Here is an 18,079-nt window from a genome sequence, read left to right as displayed (position 1 = left end):
TCCTATGTATCCGCAGTTTCCTCCATGGGGGTTTAATCCTTGGGCGCCATATCCTACAGGGCCAGCAGGTTATTTTCAGCCAGGATGGATCCCGCCAATGCCTATGTACAGATCAAACGTACATGAGAAACAGGCTTGTTTCAATGAGGAGGCTAGATCACATAACGCCATCGAGATTCGAGGAGGTCGATCACCGGTACGCAGTGCAGAGCGCAACAACTATAAGGGCGACTACAAGCGCATATGGATGCCGGTGAAACGTGCCGATCCTAAACCCGGAAAAGGTGTAGATGATTTAGATGCTGCTCATGGTCTGAAAATAGCAGAACACCAGTCAGATGAAGGTGTTGTCAATTGTACAGAAACAAGCAGTGTCTCAACAGAAGTTGTTGGTACAGAGGAGAAAAGTAATGTCATGAAGTTGCGGCAAGCCGGCCAATCTAATCAATTTGAAGAGAAAACTAATTCTGGGCATGATGCGCATGCACGGTCAGACAAGGAATATGTTGTATCCTCACATACTAGTCAACAGTATAAATCGGCAAGTTCATATGCTAATTTAGTTATGAGAAATTGTGGCCCAGGAACGTCCAAGAGTTTGCCTCCAATGGGTTTGAAGTACAGCAACACATGCACACGTTGGGATTCCAGCAATGTATGCGGACATAATTCTAATCAGCAAGAAGGTTTGTCAGCTAAAGATAGAATATTCATCCCAGGAGGAACAGTACGTCAGTACCTGCCAAAAGACTCGGGGGGCAACAGAATTAAGTCAGCTGCACCAGAGACTAGACCAAGACAACGATGGTGTCCAACGGGACTCACACACACTCAAAAACGGCATGTCGAGCGACTACGAGCATCCAGAAATAAGAGAAGGATGGATGCACAAGCCTCCTCAGCGATTGCGATTCTCGACCGTTGGATCGGGTGGCTTGATGCGTTTTCGTCCGTTGGATCAAGATCTGCAGGAATCTGGACCGTCGGATCAAAATAAGTTACTGCTGGAATGAATAGTAATGGCAACAAAATGTAAATATCATGCCCCCACTAGGGCATTTTGGTCATTTCGCGTGGTGGGGGTATAAAAGGGCCGGCTCCCCTGGTGAACCCTAGCCTCCTCCTCTCCCCGCACTCGCGCCCCCTCCCTCGCCCGTCCCGCCCCGCTCGCCCGCCCTGCCCCGCCCCGCCGCCTCGCCCACCCTGCCCTGCCGTCCCGCCTCGCATGTCCCGCTCGCAGTGGCCGATGCCCCGCAGCCTCGCCCGGCCCCCTCGTACCGCCCCGTCGTCTCGCCTGCCCCGCTCGTCCCGCTCGCCGTGGCCGTGGCCGATGACCGCAGCCCCGTCGTCCCGCCCCGCTCGCCGTGGCCGATGACCGCACCACCAGGGACCGCGGCCACTCGATAAGGAGGCCTGGACCTTGGAGCAGACTCGTGCCCCCGCGCGGCGGCGGCAGATCCCTCATCGCGGAGCCAGCCCTCCCGCTGATGCCACGCCGCGTTGCGATGCCGCTGGCTTGGAGGCCCGTGTTCAGGAAGCCGCCGCGGCGTCGCCGGATGCGGTGGCAGGCTCTCAGGGGACCGCTTGGCAGGGGGGTCGTCGCGGCTTCCAGTGGCGCCAAGCCGTAGATCTGAGCCACCGTTTACACTTTGGTTTCGATTTGGTGCCTCCACTCCTCACCACCTATCCCTCTCTGATCTTGTTTGTTTGTAGTCCTGGGCTTGTAGGTTATTTGTCTTCTCTGTATGTAGATGTTGTTGGATTCAGACCATAGTCGAAAGATGGGGGCCTTTTGTGCTCTCAGGTTTGGCTATATTCCAAGTATTGGGATTTCTCTCAGGTCTGGCTAGGTTCCAAAGATGGCCACAGAGCCTTTTGTGCTCTCAGGTTTGGCTAGATTCCAAGTATTTGGATTTTTTGGGTCAATGGTCTGGCTAGGTTGGCTAGGTTCCAAAGCTGGCCACTTCTCTATGGCCTTTTGTGCTGCCTTGCTTGGACTCGATGGGAGAGAGATAAGGGTTGGGCTAGGTTCCAAAGATGGCCACTTTTCTGTGGCCTTTTGTGCTGCCTTGCTTGGACTTGATGGGAGAGAGAGAAGGGTTTGGCTAGGTTCCAAATATTGGGATCTTTTGGAAGTTAAGGTACTCATGTGCTCTTTGTTATATTGTAAAGTATGTATATGGGGTATTCCTCTGGTTCAAAATGAATACTGGGTTAAGATCCTTACACTTGAAATTTATCATTATTTGGATACTCTGCAGTGTTGTTTTGTTTACTAAATTCTCCAGTTATTTTCAGTTTCAATTAGGCTCTGTGTAGTGATTATCTCGGCTTTTGCAATAGCAACTATACCATCGTGATGTGTAATTACAGATTGTTTTAGTGTTATAATTTGTTCTGACTTCCATGATTTATAGTATTGACATATTGAGCTTGTATGCCCTTTCCATGAATTGAGTTCTATGTAAGTCTTGGCAATGCATTGACATGGTTCTATACCATCGTGATGTGTAATTACAGATTGTTTTAGTGTTATAATTTGTTTTGACTTCCATGATTTATAGTATTGACATATTGAGCTTGTATGCCCTTTCCATGAATTGAGTTCTATGTAAGTCTTGGCAATGCATTGACATGGTTTTGGTAGCCATTATGATGCATGATGCACCACAACGTCAGTTCCTTTCTATCACTGATTTTTTGATAAATCTTGCTGCAGTGAAACCCAAAGAACGATATGGATGTGCATGAAAAGGGTACTATTTATTAGTCTTATAGTGGCCTGATATGCTATCGAATTTTCTTAGTATCTAAAAAGGCAGACCAGTTTTGCAATGAATGTTTATATTTTCCATTACATTTGGTCATAAGATTTTACTTTGTTTTGCCAGGAGAGTTTCACTTCATGTAGCTACTACACCAGGAGAATTGTATGCTTGCGCCGAGGAAAATGTTATGCCGACTGTGGACAAGTGCCCTGAACTCACCTATGCCCGGTATGGATGGCTTTTCAATTTCGTGCCTTCACTTCTAGATTGTAATCCTACTTGACTTTTGCATCAGTGATAAGTGAAGTTCTCTACATTCCTCGATTTTTAGTGTTAGGAGACAGAATATGTATCCTTAGTTAGCTTGATTCCCACTTGTGTTATTGTTAAGCATGATTTCTTTTTTTCCAGGAGCCTATGTGATGTGTACCTGTGTTGGTGCCTTTACAGAAGATCCATTATGCCTCCCTCTCGGTAAGCACGACAAGCTTTTACTTGTACCCTGAGACATGGTGTGGATTCTGCCAATATTAGGTTCTCAGCTACATGGAAGTGATAGTACATTTTAGTTCTCCATGCTTATTATCATTGTTGACAATTTTATATTTGCAGTGTTAGAAATTTTCAGTTCTCCATCCATGGTAACTATCAATATATAACTCCAGTTCATGTTCTTCTAGTTATACATGAGGGTATGAAAAATCCACACTCTTATACATTACTACTACTTTACTTCATATATGTGTCTTGATAAATATGTGAAGGACATGAGGTGTCGCTGATGAGACCTTTGTGTTGGCCGGTGATCATGGGCAACGTTATATAGTTAGTTTGATATGTTATATGGTCCAGCTAGGTTCGAAGGAAGGGGATCTTTGGATCAGTCCCATATTCATGTTAGTTTTATAACAAATCGATGAAAATTACTTCTGTGTGTTGTTGCTTCAAGTTGAAGTTTGGTCACTTGTTTTCAGGTCTACCCCGCCGTCATTTCTATAAAAATAAACAAATTATTTATTTATAGTCGACTGCCATTTTTCCTTTTGGCTATGTGTTGGTAGCCCCTCATCCGCGGCTGCTCGCGGGCGCTCCCGCAATGCCGCGGGTAAAACTGGTGGTGGCCATGGCATTGCCAGCGGCTCTGCCTCTTGTGGTGACTTTGTAGAATACAAGTCAAGTTTAAAGCTTTCGACCGCGACGGCTGAAAAACCAAACTAAATGCATCATATATATTCTAATAAATGCATGCGAATCATAGAAAATATGGTAAGCACCTATCCTGCAATTTAGTACTGGCGTGATGTTGCTCTTTGTTGATAGAAATCATACTTGCATAGCTATTTGATTGATTTGATTATAATCAAACTGCACCGTCACAATTTTAATATTGTGATTATTCAAATGAAAAATGATCAAAGAAATACATGTACCAAAGTCGCATTTGTTGATATCATGAGTAGGCATAAAATTCTTGGTCATTATGTTTTTACATTTCTGGGTTTGTGTGCATTTTTAACGAGTTATATTGTTTAGTGCACAGATAGGGTTCTTTCCTGAACAGAGTGCATTTGCGTTGAGATATCAGACAGTTGGGATGCCGGATATTGTCCTTCGAGCTGGTGTGCCGTCAATCTCTTGTTCGTGCCATCGCGTGTAATTCCAGTGCCCTGCCGAGGGGCTGTAGCCGGCCGGTCGGAAGCCATTCTTTTTAGGGCGATGATGATTAACCGTGGCTGAAATAAGTGTGCCTTTGAGCAATCGAGGCACCTGTGGGTATCAAGTTGGATCCTCCCTCGTGTCTCTAGAATCCTTTTTGATCTTGTGATACCTGTTGTTTTGTCCTTGGATGGTCATTCTTGTTGAGTGATAACCAGGGCAGCTCAACTGTATAAACAGATTGATCTGGTGATAAGAGATAACGGGGTAGGTAATATGATTGAGGAAAGGCAAATCTGATCCCACTATGCATTGGACCCTGAACCCTTTTTATTTGATTTAAAGGTGTTGCTTATTTAGGCTCACACCGCTGCTCCCCATTGTGCGGCCATTGTCCTCGTGTTTGCGTGCGCGCAGGTAATGCATCAGGTTCCTCTCTCTCAAAGACGTCCATACGCACATGGTTCTGATCCCCTTTTTCTGCTGCTCCATACAGGAAACCAACAGGCGTCGATGTAGTGAGAGCTATGCAAGTCGCTGAACATGATGGTGCTATTGTGAGGATCTCATGTCTCTCTCACTCTTATGTGTTTATCTCTGTTGGTCCGGTTCCCCTTTTTGCTAATCACTCGTGCCTGCTAGATCCACTAAGGTTCTTCTTGGTTTTTTAGTTGTGGATTACTGTTAAGAATGATTGCCCTTATTAATAAGGATTTAAATGTGTTGTTCCAGATCCACATGGGTTGGTTTTGAGTTATTTGTTTGGGTAGAAAATTGTCAAAGCATGCATATATTAACATTTAGAGAAAACTTTGCATGTGTTTATTCTGGGTTGTAGTTCAGAGAGCACTTCCATGTCGCCGTGAGTGCTGGGTGCTGCACTGACATGCTTGGGTTGTAGTTGAGAGTGCAATTCTGCCATATTACATTACCATGGATAACATATATTAATCTGTTAAGCTTTTCTTGCTGCATAGGACTGCTTGTAGACTCGGTATGATTTAGTTGATTGTTGGTTCTTGTGCCTAGGATCAAATCGGTCCTTTGCTCTAGCTGAGTTATCACTTGTCAGGCCACAAGTTTGGTCTGACTTTGTAACTATCGCCAAAAGTTCAGTTTTGATATATCATCTACTGAACTATCATTTTTGTGCACCTGTTTTTGTTACCTCTGTTTCTGAACCAAGTGCATCAGTGTGTTTAGTTGGGATTAGCATTTTATTGTGGTGCTTAAAATGCCTCTGTTTTTGTTACCTCTGTTTCTGAACCAAGTGCACTAGGGTCGAATTAGTTGCTTAATCCATACACTGCGCATCAGGTTCACAAGCATTAGTTTCTTAATCCATACACTGTGCAGGACTTCCTGGGCAGATAATCATGTAGTTAATGCTTGATGACATATATATTTAGATAGGTGAATTATCATAGGTTGGTCCAGATATCCAAGGTTAAATCTATGCCTACATCTTCCAAAGTTATTCGGAAAGGATCAATCCTTCAGTTTTTTGGTGTTGTTCTTGGATTTGTACATATGTATGTTTCCATTTTGCTCCATTTACTACTACAAAAACCTTGAGCATTTTTTAGATTTTAGATAACTAATGGTTAGTACATATCCTTCCATTCCATGAATTAATTTTAATTTGTCTGGGTTAAGCTCTCTGTTTGTGTGCAAGCTTTACAAAACCAAGACTTAATCCTGGCTAACCTGAAGATGCTAGCTAATCAAGAACAGTCTAAAAATGTTGTGCGGCAATATCGGCATTCTGGTCGCTTTCACTGACACTATTATTGCTGATGTTGTACAAAAAATTATATTTGAGAGTTTGATGTGCTCCCTATAGGTTTATACAGCATGGCATGGCACACATACTATATTATTGAGCTATCATCTTCTGGTTTTGGATTTATGGTGGCGGCAGTATTGACGCTGAAGGAATGGGAGAGAAGGACAAGCTCGCTCTTGTGCTACCGCTAGGTGAGGTGATTGACTCGGGGTGTCTTTTCTCAAAAAAGACAGGAGCATGAGATCTTTGCACTTGTATGTCTTTTCTATTAGCCATTTTGCTAAATAGTAATTACTAAATAATTGTTTCTAATAAACAGCGATGCCTTTTACACAGGTTGTTTGATGCGTTTGTGCTCGTCGGCTGGACGGTGCAAGGCGCAACTCCGACGCGGTTCCTCGCCGGTTGGATGGCGTTCAAGCGCAACCCCGGCGCGCACTGAGTATTGCCTCGGCTACAACCTCCCTCGGTGAGCTCCATCTTCCTCTTGTTCCTCTGCTTTGGCTACTGTATGTGACATCAAGAAATAAGAGATGGATGTTCCTACAAGCCTCCTCAGAGCTCAGTGATTCTCGGCCGTTGGATCGTTCCCCTTGATGTGTTTTCGTCCGTCCGATCAAGATCTGGAGAAGGCTGGGCCGTTGGATCTGGGGCAAACACTGCTGGAATGAATAGTTTCACTCCGTTTCGTGCCACCGCGCGTTATTTTGGTGCCCCGCCGAGGGTATTCTTGTCATTTTGCTTTGTCTGTGGCGGTGGCGTTCGTGCTAGGGCGATGATGATTAACTGTGGCTGAAATAAGTGTGCCTTTGAGCAATCGAGGTACCTGTGGGTATCAAGTTGGATCCTCCCTGTTGTCTCTAGAATCCTTTTTGATCCTGTGATACCTATTGATCTGTCCTTGGATGGTCATTCTTGTTGATTGATAACCAGGGCAGCTCCATTGTATAAACAGATTGATCTGGTGATAAGAGATGATGGGGGTAGGTTATATGATCGAGGAAAGGCGAATCTGAGCCCACTATGCAATGAACATCAAACCCTTTTTATTTGTATTTAAAGGCGTTGCTTACTTATGCTCCAGTGTTTATAGCCGTCTTGTGTAAAGATTTATTCTCACTTATAACTTTATTGCATATAAGTTGTTTCTTGATCCTTTATTGTTCGTTGTTGGTCCTTGATTTAGTCTGGTTAGGAACTCTTCTGTCTCTTATGTAAAGATTTCTTCTCTCTCATACCAATGTTTATCCATGTAGTAACAGATATATATATTTCAAGCATGACATGAATAAACCTGAATGGTCTTTGAGATGAGATGCATGGTTGTACAATATAGGGTACTAAGTTAGAGATCGGCTGTCCCTATGAATGCAAACTATTGTTAGCTATAAACATGTTTGCCTCCTATAGTGTTTGGCCTAATTAGTTATTGGGTTGATTTTGGTAGTTCTACTTTTTGCTGCCAACAATATGCAAGTTAATGTTCAGGGTGTGCTTTGGCCTTGGGATTCTTTACTGTTTTTATTCTAGATGTGGTGGTCTTATTAGTTAGGGTGTGCTCTGAACAAAGACATGTATACCATCGCAAAAAAAAGACATGTATAGACTTTAGATTTTAATACCTATCTTAGTCATACAAAGTAATGTATGGTCCTGTGTTTTATCTCTGGTCGTATGAAAGCACCGAGCTTGATTCTGCCTTATAAACTGATGTCATCTTCAGTCTCATTATGTTTTGCTTCTAACACAATTGGTTGTCTGCACATGCTATACTTGGGTCCCTACCAACAAATTGTTACATGCTTTGTAAAAATGTTGTGACCGGCATCCTTGCGCCAAGGCGCGAACCCCCGTGCCTCACGCTTCTGGCAGCTCCTGGAGATCGTCGTGCCCTACTCCAGGGCCTCCATGGCACAGCTACTCGGCAAGGTAAACGCACCCACATACTCTCGGACTCCTTTGGCCTTTGGAGCCATCACGTTTGACACACCCTAGGCACTCATCAGACTGACTAACCGACCATGCTTTTGGTTTCCAGTTTCCCCTGCAGTTCAGGGGCAAGCAGGTAGTAGAGGACATGGCACTGACTATGTTCAACCGTGCCCTGAAGCTTTCTGGACCAGGTCTGTGGCTCTGTGTGTGTCTTCTCTAACTTCATATCGCTGGATCTATGGATCATTCTGCACACGAGCTTACAGTTTGCACATAATGTCATCTGTGTTTGATCTAAATTTAATTAAATGGGCGAGAATACTCGCAGGTCTACAAGTCATGGGTGTTGGATTTACTGGGTCACTCGCTAGCTCACACCCAAAACATGGTGACCACAGGTATGCCTCGCGCACTCCCCTTTACAGTAGCAATAATTTGAATGAATCTCTCTGGATAGATGTTTCCTTGTGCCCATTTCGTGTTCCTGTCCTAGAAAACCACCACAGTCGCATAGCCCATGTAGGATAGTCAAGGAAGAGGAAAATGCATTATAATATAATAAGTAGATAAATAAAATGTAGCAATACTGATTATCAGTTTGTGTCCTTTTCTCTTCTTGCGATTTTGTTTTTCACTGGATCGAGATGGAATTTTCGTGATGTTGACGTATCCTCGAAAACGGTATGTCAACCAATAGTCGTTGTGCGGACAGTTATATTTTGTTTACGGAGTGAGTATATGTTATGAAAGCATGTTCATGATAGATCTTGTGGTTTCTTTTCTTTATAGTTTGTCGAACTTAGAAGCTTTTGCCTAAGACAAATTTGAAAAGGGCTTGCATGATGGATCAGGTGTGGTGATATTTTTAAGACATTTTCCAAAATAAATGAACAACCCTCCATATATGAATGACTCAATGACACAATGAATTTTTTCCAGTTAACTGATCATCCTAAGCCTCATCTTGTATTCAATACATTTATGTTCCATTGCTTACCAATCGTTCGTTTGTGATGTCTTTTCTCAGGATGGAAATGTTCCTCGGCACCATGACGAACATCAATGGAGGAACAACCTTTTTATTTTATTTTCTGTTGCCTCTACTGTATTGTTGCTGCCACAAAGATTTTCCTGGACATGGAGCCATCATGATGTGTTTAAAAATGATTACATTATCCTTTTCTAACCTGTTGGTGTTAGAGACATCTTAGCATTCAAGTAGGTTTAGTTCATTGTTTATTAATTCCTATTATGTAAAAAAATCACTGATCATCGCTTGACAGAAAATATTTTGATATGCAATCATGTGCATGGGCGAAGAACGTGGATGTTATTTACAGGTTTTGGATCATGGATGATTGTTTTGAATGAAAAAATATCAGATAAAAGAAAGCATGTAATCTTTCTAATCCAGCAAAGCCTTGAAACCTTGATGCTTGTAAATTTGTGTGAGCTAAATAATAATTTTTGCAACACCCAAAACTGTATGTTGCCTTATAGTTTCATGGCGATGTTGAACTTAACGGTGCTTTGCTCCAATTACATGTGAATGTTTCTTCTTCCTATCCTATTTAAATACGGCGCTAAACTTGATTTCCTACTAAATTGATCATTCACTGCTTGGTCATAGCGCTGTGACCGGCACCCTCGCGCCGAGGCGCGTTGCCGATCTAGTTTGAAATGAAGCAAGAGATAGCCGGGAAGAAGCCATTGTTCGATCCAGAAAAATCAATGGTGCAGAAGACGACATGGAGGGAGAAGCGCATTGTGAAGGAGAAGTTGCCAAAGGCTCCCAATGGAAAGTATTAAAAAAAACTACTATTCTAGCATGACCAATCAGGCTTGAGGTAATGTGGCCGGTATATTATTCCAAGTATCTCCCAAAGCAAATTTGGCCGACATATTATTTCAAATATCGCCCTAAAGAAAAAATAATTGCCTAATGTGCTCTTTGGACATTGAGCACTTATATAGCCGGTAAAGTTATCGACATCATTCTGAGGTATTATAATATTGTTTTTGGTCAATGCAATTGAACCAAAAACAGGGGGCGTGTGTTGATCATATAATTTGGCTGCTAGGTACTTTATGGGCCAGATTAATTTAAATGATTATGGTTAGATTATTGGTTGACACAAATATTTTGCACTTGCTATTTAGTTTAAAATGCAGGCTTGGACTATCGTACAGTACATATGCTGAAGAGGCATATCAGGCTAACAAAGCTATTTACTCCGGACAAATATATGAAGTTTTGCCTGGATTAGGGGCTAGCCGGGACAAGTCTTGGGTATGAACGATCAGGTCATGGACGTGAAAGTGCAACAACACAAAGAGAATTATTAATCATAATTATCTGGTGTGATAGCAACATGGCCGGAATAATTTATTATTGATAAGGCAAGGAGAGCATATGGCCAGGAGAGGTCGCCATGCAGATTAGATGTCTGATTTAACACGTCAAGTACTATACATGGTAGCCCAAAGGATGACCTGATTAGATTCTAATCGGTTTAGATTTTACAGTTTTATTCGTATACGCCAAGTACTTCCTTGTATACATCAAAGTCCAGCATGCCTTATATATAAGGTCACGGCCGATTGGAAAACCCCCATCAATCGATCTATCAACAAATACATTACTTTTTCACGTATGTCTTTTTCTCTATCATTCTTCTCTGCCGAGCCCTAGCAGCCCTAGGGTTTGGTAATCTTTGCCGTTTTGCGCTGAAAAGTGGCCGGTTCTCCTCCACAAAAGCGAGGGGTCTTTGTTGCTTTGCCTAGAAAGCAATCTTCGTCGTCACGAAAGCACGACAATTATCGTGGTGTTGCGCGGCGATTTCGCGTGCCAACACCGTGCGTGCACCGTTTTGGACTTGTTTAAAAAAAGAAGGTCCCGTGGAGACCTCAGGCACTAGAAGGGAGAGAAACAATGAACTCTTCTGGCAAAAACAAACGCAGCATTATGCATTATCCATTATCCAGCTCCAACATCCGGCAAAAAAACCAGGTGTTATTTTTCCTATGTATTTTATCAGTACATGTTAATTGATCCGACAACAATTATTCTGGCCTGTAATATTTTTATGCAGGGCGACTATTAAAAGAAAAAGGGGTGGTGTTATACCACGGATGCACGTTCGGCTGTTCCACGCGACTTCACGGACAGGCGTGTCATGATCCGGTTTTCATCAACGCGCCGGCCGATTCGCCCGTCCGCGCCGCCTTACAGCGCCACAGACGACTCGCCCGCCTGCCCTCGTGACCGGTTCACGCATCCGCACCAGCTTACAACGAGGAGGACAACTTGCTCGTCCGCACCGGCTTACAACGCCGTGGCTGACTCATCTGTCTGCTCCCGCAGCCGACTCGCCCGTGATTGATTTTCGCTTCGCCATGGTGATCATCAACTCCGCGGTGAAAATTATTGGCCTGACGCATCAGGTGAAATCCATCGAGTATATTTTTTATACTCCCTCCGTCCCCAAATTCTTGTCTTAGATTTGTCTAGATACGGATGTATCTAATACTAAAATGTAACTAGATACATCCGTATTTAGACAAATCTAAGACAAGAATTTTGGGACGGAGGGAGTATTACATATTGCTTTCTTTAAAAGAGAATTATTCTGGCTTGCAAGTTCTCTAATGCAGGACAAGTGGTCTACTGCAAAAAGGGACTATTATATCACTAAGCTGTTGAATGACTCCTACCGGTCTATATCACAGTTAAATATGGAAAATCTCAAGCCAACTCCTCGAGTCATCTTGAGACTCGGGGGCTACAATGACATGACTCGACAGAATTGCCCGGTTTCAATGAATTCAAGAACTCGGGGTCATTGGAGGGAAAAATAACCCAGGCCCGGAGGCTATTACCTTATTAGCAAATGTTTAAAGTTCGTCAGAAAATTTCTGGCTTAAAAAGAAGGATTCATGTTCAAAATCTGGCTCAAGGGAAATCTGTCTCACACAAAGCGCTGAAGTTCTCAATATCCAGTTTAAAATCTGGCTCAAGGTAAATAGGTCTCTCACAAAGCTTTGAAACTTTCAATATCCGGTTTGAAAATACGGTTCAAAAAGAATTTATTTCTCGCAAGTTCGAGTTCTCAGAAAAAATAAAGGTTGCCAAAGAGAACTTGCTGCCATGATGCACGGTTCAAACATGGGTATCCTGCCTTATGGGCTTATCTTATTTTGGTCACATGGGGGCTTCCTATTCATTGAGCGAAGCTATGATTACCATTTGATCCGGCTTATATGCCATGCTTACAAAACACTTGGGGGCTTGCTACCCAGGTTAAAGGGGGACCAAAGAGAGTCTGTTGCAAAGCACAACTCAAACATAGGTGCCCATTGAGTACAGCTCAAAAATATTGCTTGGGGGCTCTTTTGTTCTAAAGAACAAAGAGTTTTTATAACCCTTGTAATAGGCTTAAAAGCCAGGCCTAGAAGCCAGGTGTATTCACCTAAAACCCCGGGTTATCTTGCGTTTTTAAGTAAGCCACTCTGCCCAGGTAATCCTGGAATGACCCGCCGAACGTTTGACAAGTCAATCTTAAGCAGACACTGAACTTGTCAAAGTTAAAAGGACGATTGGTTATGTGAGGTCCATCTTACAAGGTTTGTATATAGGTTTAACTCAGTGGTTGTGCATCCCGTGAAAGCACTCGATTTTTGGCCTGGCAGCCCATGAAAAGCCTCATTTTTCATTTGTTTTTATTCGACAGATTTTTGAGTTTTATCTAATGAGGCTTATAATGCTTTATGATTACAATTCATCGATGTTTATTAACCTGACCTAGTTTTTGACTATAAATCGACCAGTATATAATAAGAAAATATCCGGTGTTTATTAACCCGGCCTGGCTTTGGACTATAAGTAGCCAGCACAACATGATGTTAAATTCCTTAGAAACATTGTTCTATAAGGTTTGGGATATTACCCCTTCCGGTTTACGATATTATAAGCCGACCATATGTAACAATGGAGAAAGAACATTGCGTGTTCAAATTTTTGGGTTATCACCCTTACTTCACAGGTATGATAAGTTGGCGGTGTGAGCAAATATCACAGGTATGATATTTTGTTCTGATTATATACGATTATGATTAAACCGGCCCTGGCTTTTGATGTTAAATCGCCAGGGCATAGGTTGTTTAAAACTCTATGCAGGATTTGTAGAGCTATGACTTGCATAAATGATTAAGCTCAAGCCCATCATCAAAAGGGTTATCAATTATTTATTTTCACAAAGGCTATAAAGCCACCGGGTTACAAACATCCCGGATTACAATGGATGCGCATTAAGTCGCTATCGGCCAAGAGCCACTGAGTATTTAAACTCCGGATTTACATGTCAACCGATAAGGTATTCAAATCTTTAATAGCCAAACTTGGTTGGTTTGTCAGAATGATATTGAATGATGGGTATATCCCCGACATCGGATTATATTATTATTATTCAAATCTTGAATAGCCAACATGGCTGGATTTTTATTATGGTTATTAATAACCAATAGTATGATTGAGGTTTTCAAAGTCGCTTCAGCGCAATGGCTATTATTTTATCAATGGATATAATTTATTCTACAATGGAAGGAATAGTCCCGAGTCGCTATAGGCTTACGACCCGGCACTTGGGGGCTGCATTATTCAAATTGAGATTACATCAAATATGCAAGTCCCATGTCACTGCCAGCATGCACCATGGCACTTGGGGGCTAATGCAAAGTCATTTTTTGCTCACCTTATTGAAGACCCGACTCATCACATTGTAATGAAACGGCCCTTGGGGGCTACCAATTGCTCCTGTCAACAATTCAAGGTACACAAGTCTTAAATCCATTATATTGAAAGGTCCACTACTCAGTTGGAAGAGTACAAAGCTGTTAACCTTATGGAAGTGGGTTCGAGCCCCATGGAGAGGATTACATCATATGATATTATTTTCAATGAAGTATATATAAAGTCCCAGCTCAGTATTATCTTACTGAGCCGGCCCTTGGGAGCTACACGTTGTTGTTCAAATCTACATGATCATATCTACAAAGACCCTGCTCATTATTGCTTAATGACCAAGCCCTCGGGGGTACATTGGTTGAAATTTTTATGGGCATCAGGCAATTACAAGTCCCAGGTTGCTGCAAGCATGACAACCCGGCACTTGGGGGCTACATATATGGAGTATTCAGTCTTTACTAGTGACTGAGATGAACAAACATGGATTTCTTCAAAGTGGAAGTATTTATATGGAAGCAAGTCTTAAGTCATCACTTTGTTCTTCTCAAGACTTGGGGGCTACAGGTAATATGGATATAAGGGAGAAATATCTTCCAATTTTTAGTTTTGAGCAAACCAGATTGACCCGATGTCTCCAACAATCATGACATGGCATCACCAACAATCATGACTCGGCGTCACCAATAACTATGACCTGGCGTCGGCAACAATTATGACCCGGTGCTATCAATATTTATAAACCGGATATTTTGGCAATGATAAACCGGCAAGTTCTACAAGCCGACTGAAAATCAGATGAGTATTTCAAGACCAATATTTTTGTTAAGCATTGGGAGTTAAATCAAATATTCTTCACAATATATTTCTGTGAGAAGCCAATATTAGCAAATTGATTATGAAGCTGGTCTATTGAACCGGACTGTCCAGAAGACGGAAATGACAAGGACTTAAGGATGATCAGGTGTTGGCTTACAAGAATTTTTAACCTGGAGCACAACCTGTCAAATTTGTTCTTGTGTTTATTTTCAGGATCAGTTTAACATGGATAAATCCAAATTAAACTAGGGGCTAATGTCGGGGATATACCCCGTGGTATGACCCGGCCGGAAGTATTACCCGGCCGGACTTGGAGACTCACTAGTAACCTGCCCTAACTTGGCGACTCACGAAGTGACCCGTCCGGATCTCTCCACTCACTGATGACCCAGCTGGGCCTGGTGAAGGAAATATGCCCTAGAGGCAATAATAAAGTTATTATTTATTTCCTTATAATCATGATAAATGTTTATTATTCATGCTAGAATTGTATTTACCGGAAACATAATACATGTGTGAATACATAGACAAACAGAGTGTCACTAGTATGCCTCTACTTGACTAGCTCGTTAATCAAAGATGGTTATGTTTCCTAACCATGAACAATGAGTTGTTATTTGATTAACGAGGTCACATCATTAGTAGAATGATCTGATTGACATGACCCATTCCATTAGCTTAGCACCCGATCGTTTAGTATGTTGCTATTGCTTTCTTCATGACTTATACATGTTCCTATGACTATGAGATTATGCAACTCCCGTTTACCGGAGGAACACTTTGGGTACTACCAAACGTCACAACGTAACTGGGTGATTATAAAGGAGTACTACAGGTGTCTCCAATGGTCGATGTTGGGTTGGCGTATTTCGAGATTAGGATTTGTCACTCCGATTGTCGGAGAGGTATCTCTGGGCCCTCTCGGTAATACACATCACATAAGCCTTGCAAGCATTACAACTAATATGTTAGTTGTGAGATGATGTATTACGGAACGAGTAAAGAGACTTGCCGGTAACGAGATTGTAGAGACCTGACCCGAATGGATCACGTCTACTGTGCTACGGTGTCATCCCTGGATCAGTAATGCTGACACCACACAGTACATCGAGGTTTTATAGCAGAGTTGCAATCACACACTTATTACATCGATGGCTCAAAAAGAACTTATTACAATAAATATGGCTTAAGGCCATCTAATAACGATAACAGCGGAAAGCTTGGAAGATAAGTGAGTCCATCAACTCCATCGGCATCACTGAGTATAGAACCACGACCTAAACGCACCTCAATCGTCGTCTGAAAAGTCTGCAACATTAACGTTGCAGCCCGAAAACGGGTCAGCACATGGAATATGCTGGCAATGTAACACATAGAGAGTAATGAAACAATAAGCCTATACTACATGCATTATGGCTGGTGGTAAGGCTCTATGGTTACAGTTTTGCGAAAAGCCAATTTTTCCCTACATCAAAGGAATAATTTTGTTTAACTATCATGGTGGTTGTTAAACATTGAGAATGGTTGACAGCATCCTCAATCCCAATTTAAAAGTACTCGTTAAAACCCAATAGCTTTTATTAGAGGTAACATGTTGAGATTCACAAAGATATTCAAGTACTAGATACTCAAAAAGTCCATAACCGGGGACACGGCTAATCATGATTAGTTTGTTACTCTGCAGAGGTTTGCGCACTTTTCCCCACATGACTCGATCGCCTCCGTTTGTTTTCTCGCACTACATGGTGTTTGAGAAACGGATGACCGAGACATAGTCTTTCAGAAGCACTAGCACCTTACATGTGGGGTAGACCGGTACACCTACATCCCCTACATCTGCTAGTCCACCCCGTAAGAGTTCGCACAACTTAGTCAACTATGCTAGAGCCCATAGTAGCATGTGGCTGCACACGGAAGTTTCTAGCATGAAAGATCTTATGATCCCTTAGAGCCTGGGTGGCGGTCCAAAAAAAACCGGCAAGTCCTGATAGACATCAGGTGCCTCAATCCACCCAGATGTGTGTTTAGGTTGCCACCTTAGATAAGCCATTAATTAACAATCTCACATCTGTCATGGATATTCACTCACCCAATCCACGTCTACTAGCATAGCATAGCATAATAAGCAAACGTAGAAGTAACTCCCAAGGTTTCATAAGTAACAGGTAATAGGTACTACCTCAATTCTACTTCCCAACCCACAATTTAATTAGATCCTAACAATGCAAGTGTTTGAGGGTTTGATCTAATGCAATAAAACTGGGTAGTAGAAAAGGTATGATCAAAGTGTTACTTGCCTTGCTGATGATCCGCGAGTCCTAGGGTTTCGAAGTAACAAGCGGCGCAATCCGGGTAATCTATCGCAGACAAACAACAAGCATACAATAAGTACTCATCTAATGCACAGGGAAATCTCGAATAAAAGATCTAACCAGAGAGTTCAACTTAAGAACCCTGGTTGCAAAAGAATCGAATCAAATAAAGCATCGAAAGTCAAACGACGAAAGAAAACAACTCGGTTCTAGCAAGTTGAAACTAGGTCAAAATTTTACAGTAACAAAACTTAGTTTAAGTTGGTTAGTCGGAACGGCGGTTTCGAGGCGAAACTCCAGGCATTTGAATCACCTGATTCCGATAAACGAGCAAGAAGATAGACTAGAAAGAAGATCGGATCTGAAATCACGATCGGAAGAATCGCGGAATAAATCCGACGAGAAAAGAGAACGACGAACGGTTAAACGAACGGACGTTCATTAACCTAGAAGAATCCGGTGATCACGTTCGTTAGGACGAACGGTCCGGCGAACGGTAAAAGGCAACTAAATCGGAGAAGAAAACGAATCCGATCTAGGGTTTCGGAGAAGAAATCCGAACGAAAAACTGATCTAGAAAACCGGAATGGTTTAGAGAAGAAAAGAATCGGAACGATTAGAAGAAAACGATCCGAGAAAAGAAAAGGTGACGCGGCGCGGGGCTAGTACCTCGAAGACCGAGGGGCTCCGGCGGCGGCGTAAGGCGGCGGCGGCGTTGGGTGTGGGGTGGCGCGGTGGTGAGGCGGCGGCGGCGTTGGGTGGCGCGGTGGTGAGGCGGCGCGGCGTTGGGTGGCGCGGTGGTGAGGCGGCGCGGCGTTGGGTGGCGCGGTGGTGAGGCGGAGGAGAGGAGAGGTGTTGGTTTGATGGTTTAGAGGGGGGGTGCTTGGGTATTTATATTGGGGAGGGGAGGGTTTTTGCTTGGGGTAGGGGGCAAGAAATAGATTAGGATTAGGAATAGATCTAGGATTAGATACGGAATAAACGAAGTAGGAAAAGAGTCCTACTAGGACAAGGAAAAAGGAGTGGCTCCCTGGCCCCCTTGGTGCGTGCGCGCGCGGTGGCCTTG

The 18,079-nt window shown here is 42.9% G+C and overlaps 2 long non-coding RNA genes across 2 annotated transcripts; both read left to right on the top strand.

Annotated features, from left to right (window-relative positions):
• Positions 1-1,741: 1,741 nt before the first annotated feature.
• On the top strand, positions 1,742-2,042 carry LOC119298081. The gene is made up of 3 exons (XR_005145798.1): positions 1,742-1,804; positions 1,888-1,938; positions 2,029-2,042. It is a non-coding gene; the product is annotated as an uncharacterized LOC119298081 (long non-coding RNA).
• Positions 2,043-8,225: 6,183 nt separating this feature from the next.
• On the top strand, positions 8,226-9,220 carry LOC119298676. The gene is made up of 3 exons (XR_005145908.1): positions 8,226-8,333; positions 8,471-8,540; positions 9,170-9,220. It is a non-coding gene; the product is annotated as an uncharacterized LOC119298676 (long non-coding RNA).
• The last annotated feature ends 8,859 nt before the right edge of the window (positions 9,221-18,079 follow it).

This window comes from Triticum dicoccoides, chromosome 5A, assembly GCF_002162155.2.
Source record: "Triticum dicoccoides isolate Atlit2015 ecotype Zavitan chromosome 5A, WEW_v2.0, whole genome shotgun sequence".
Classification (NCBI taxonomy): Eukaryota; Viridiplantae; Streptophyta; class Magnoliopsida; order Poales; family Poaceae; genus Triticum; species Triticum dicoccoides.
Note: the sequence above shows the minus strand (reverse complement) of the source record. Positions and strands in the feature narration are given on the sequence as shown.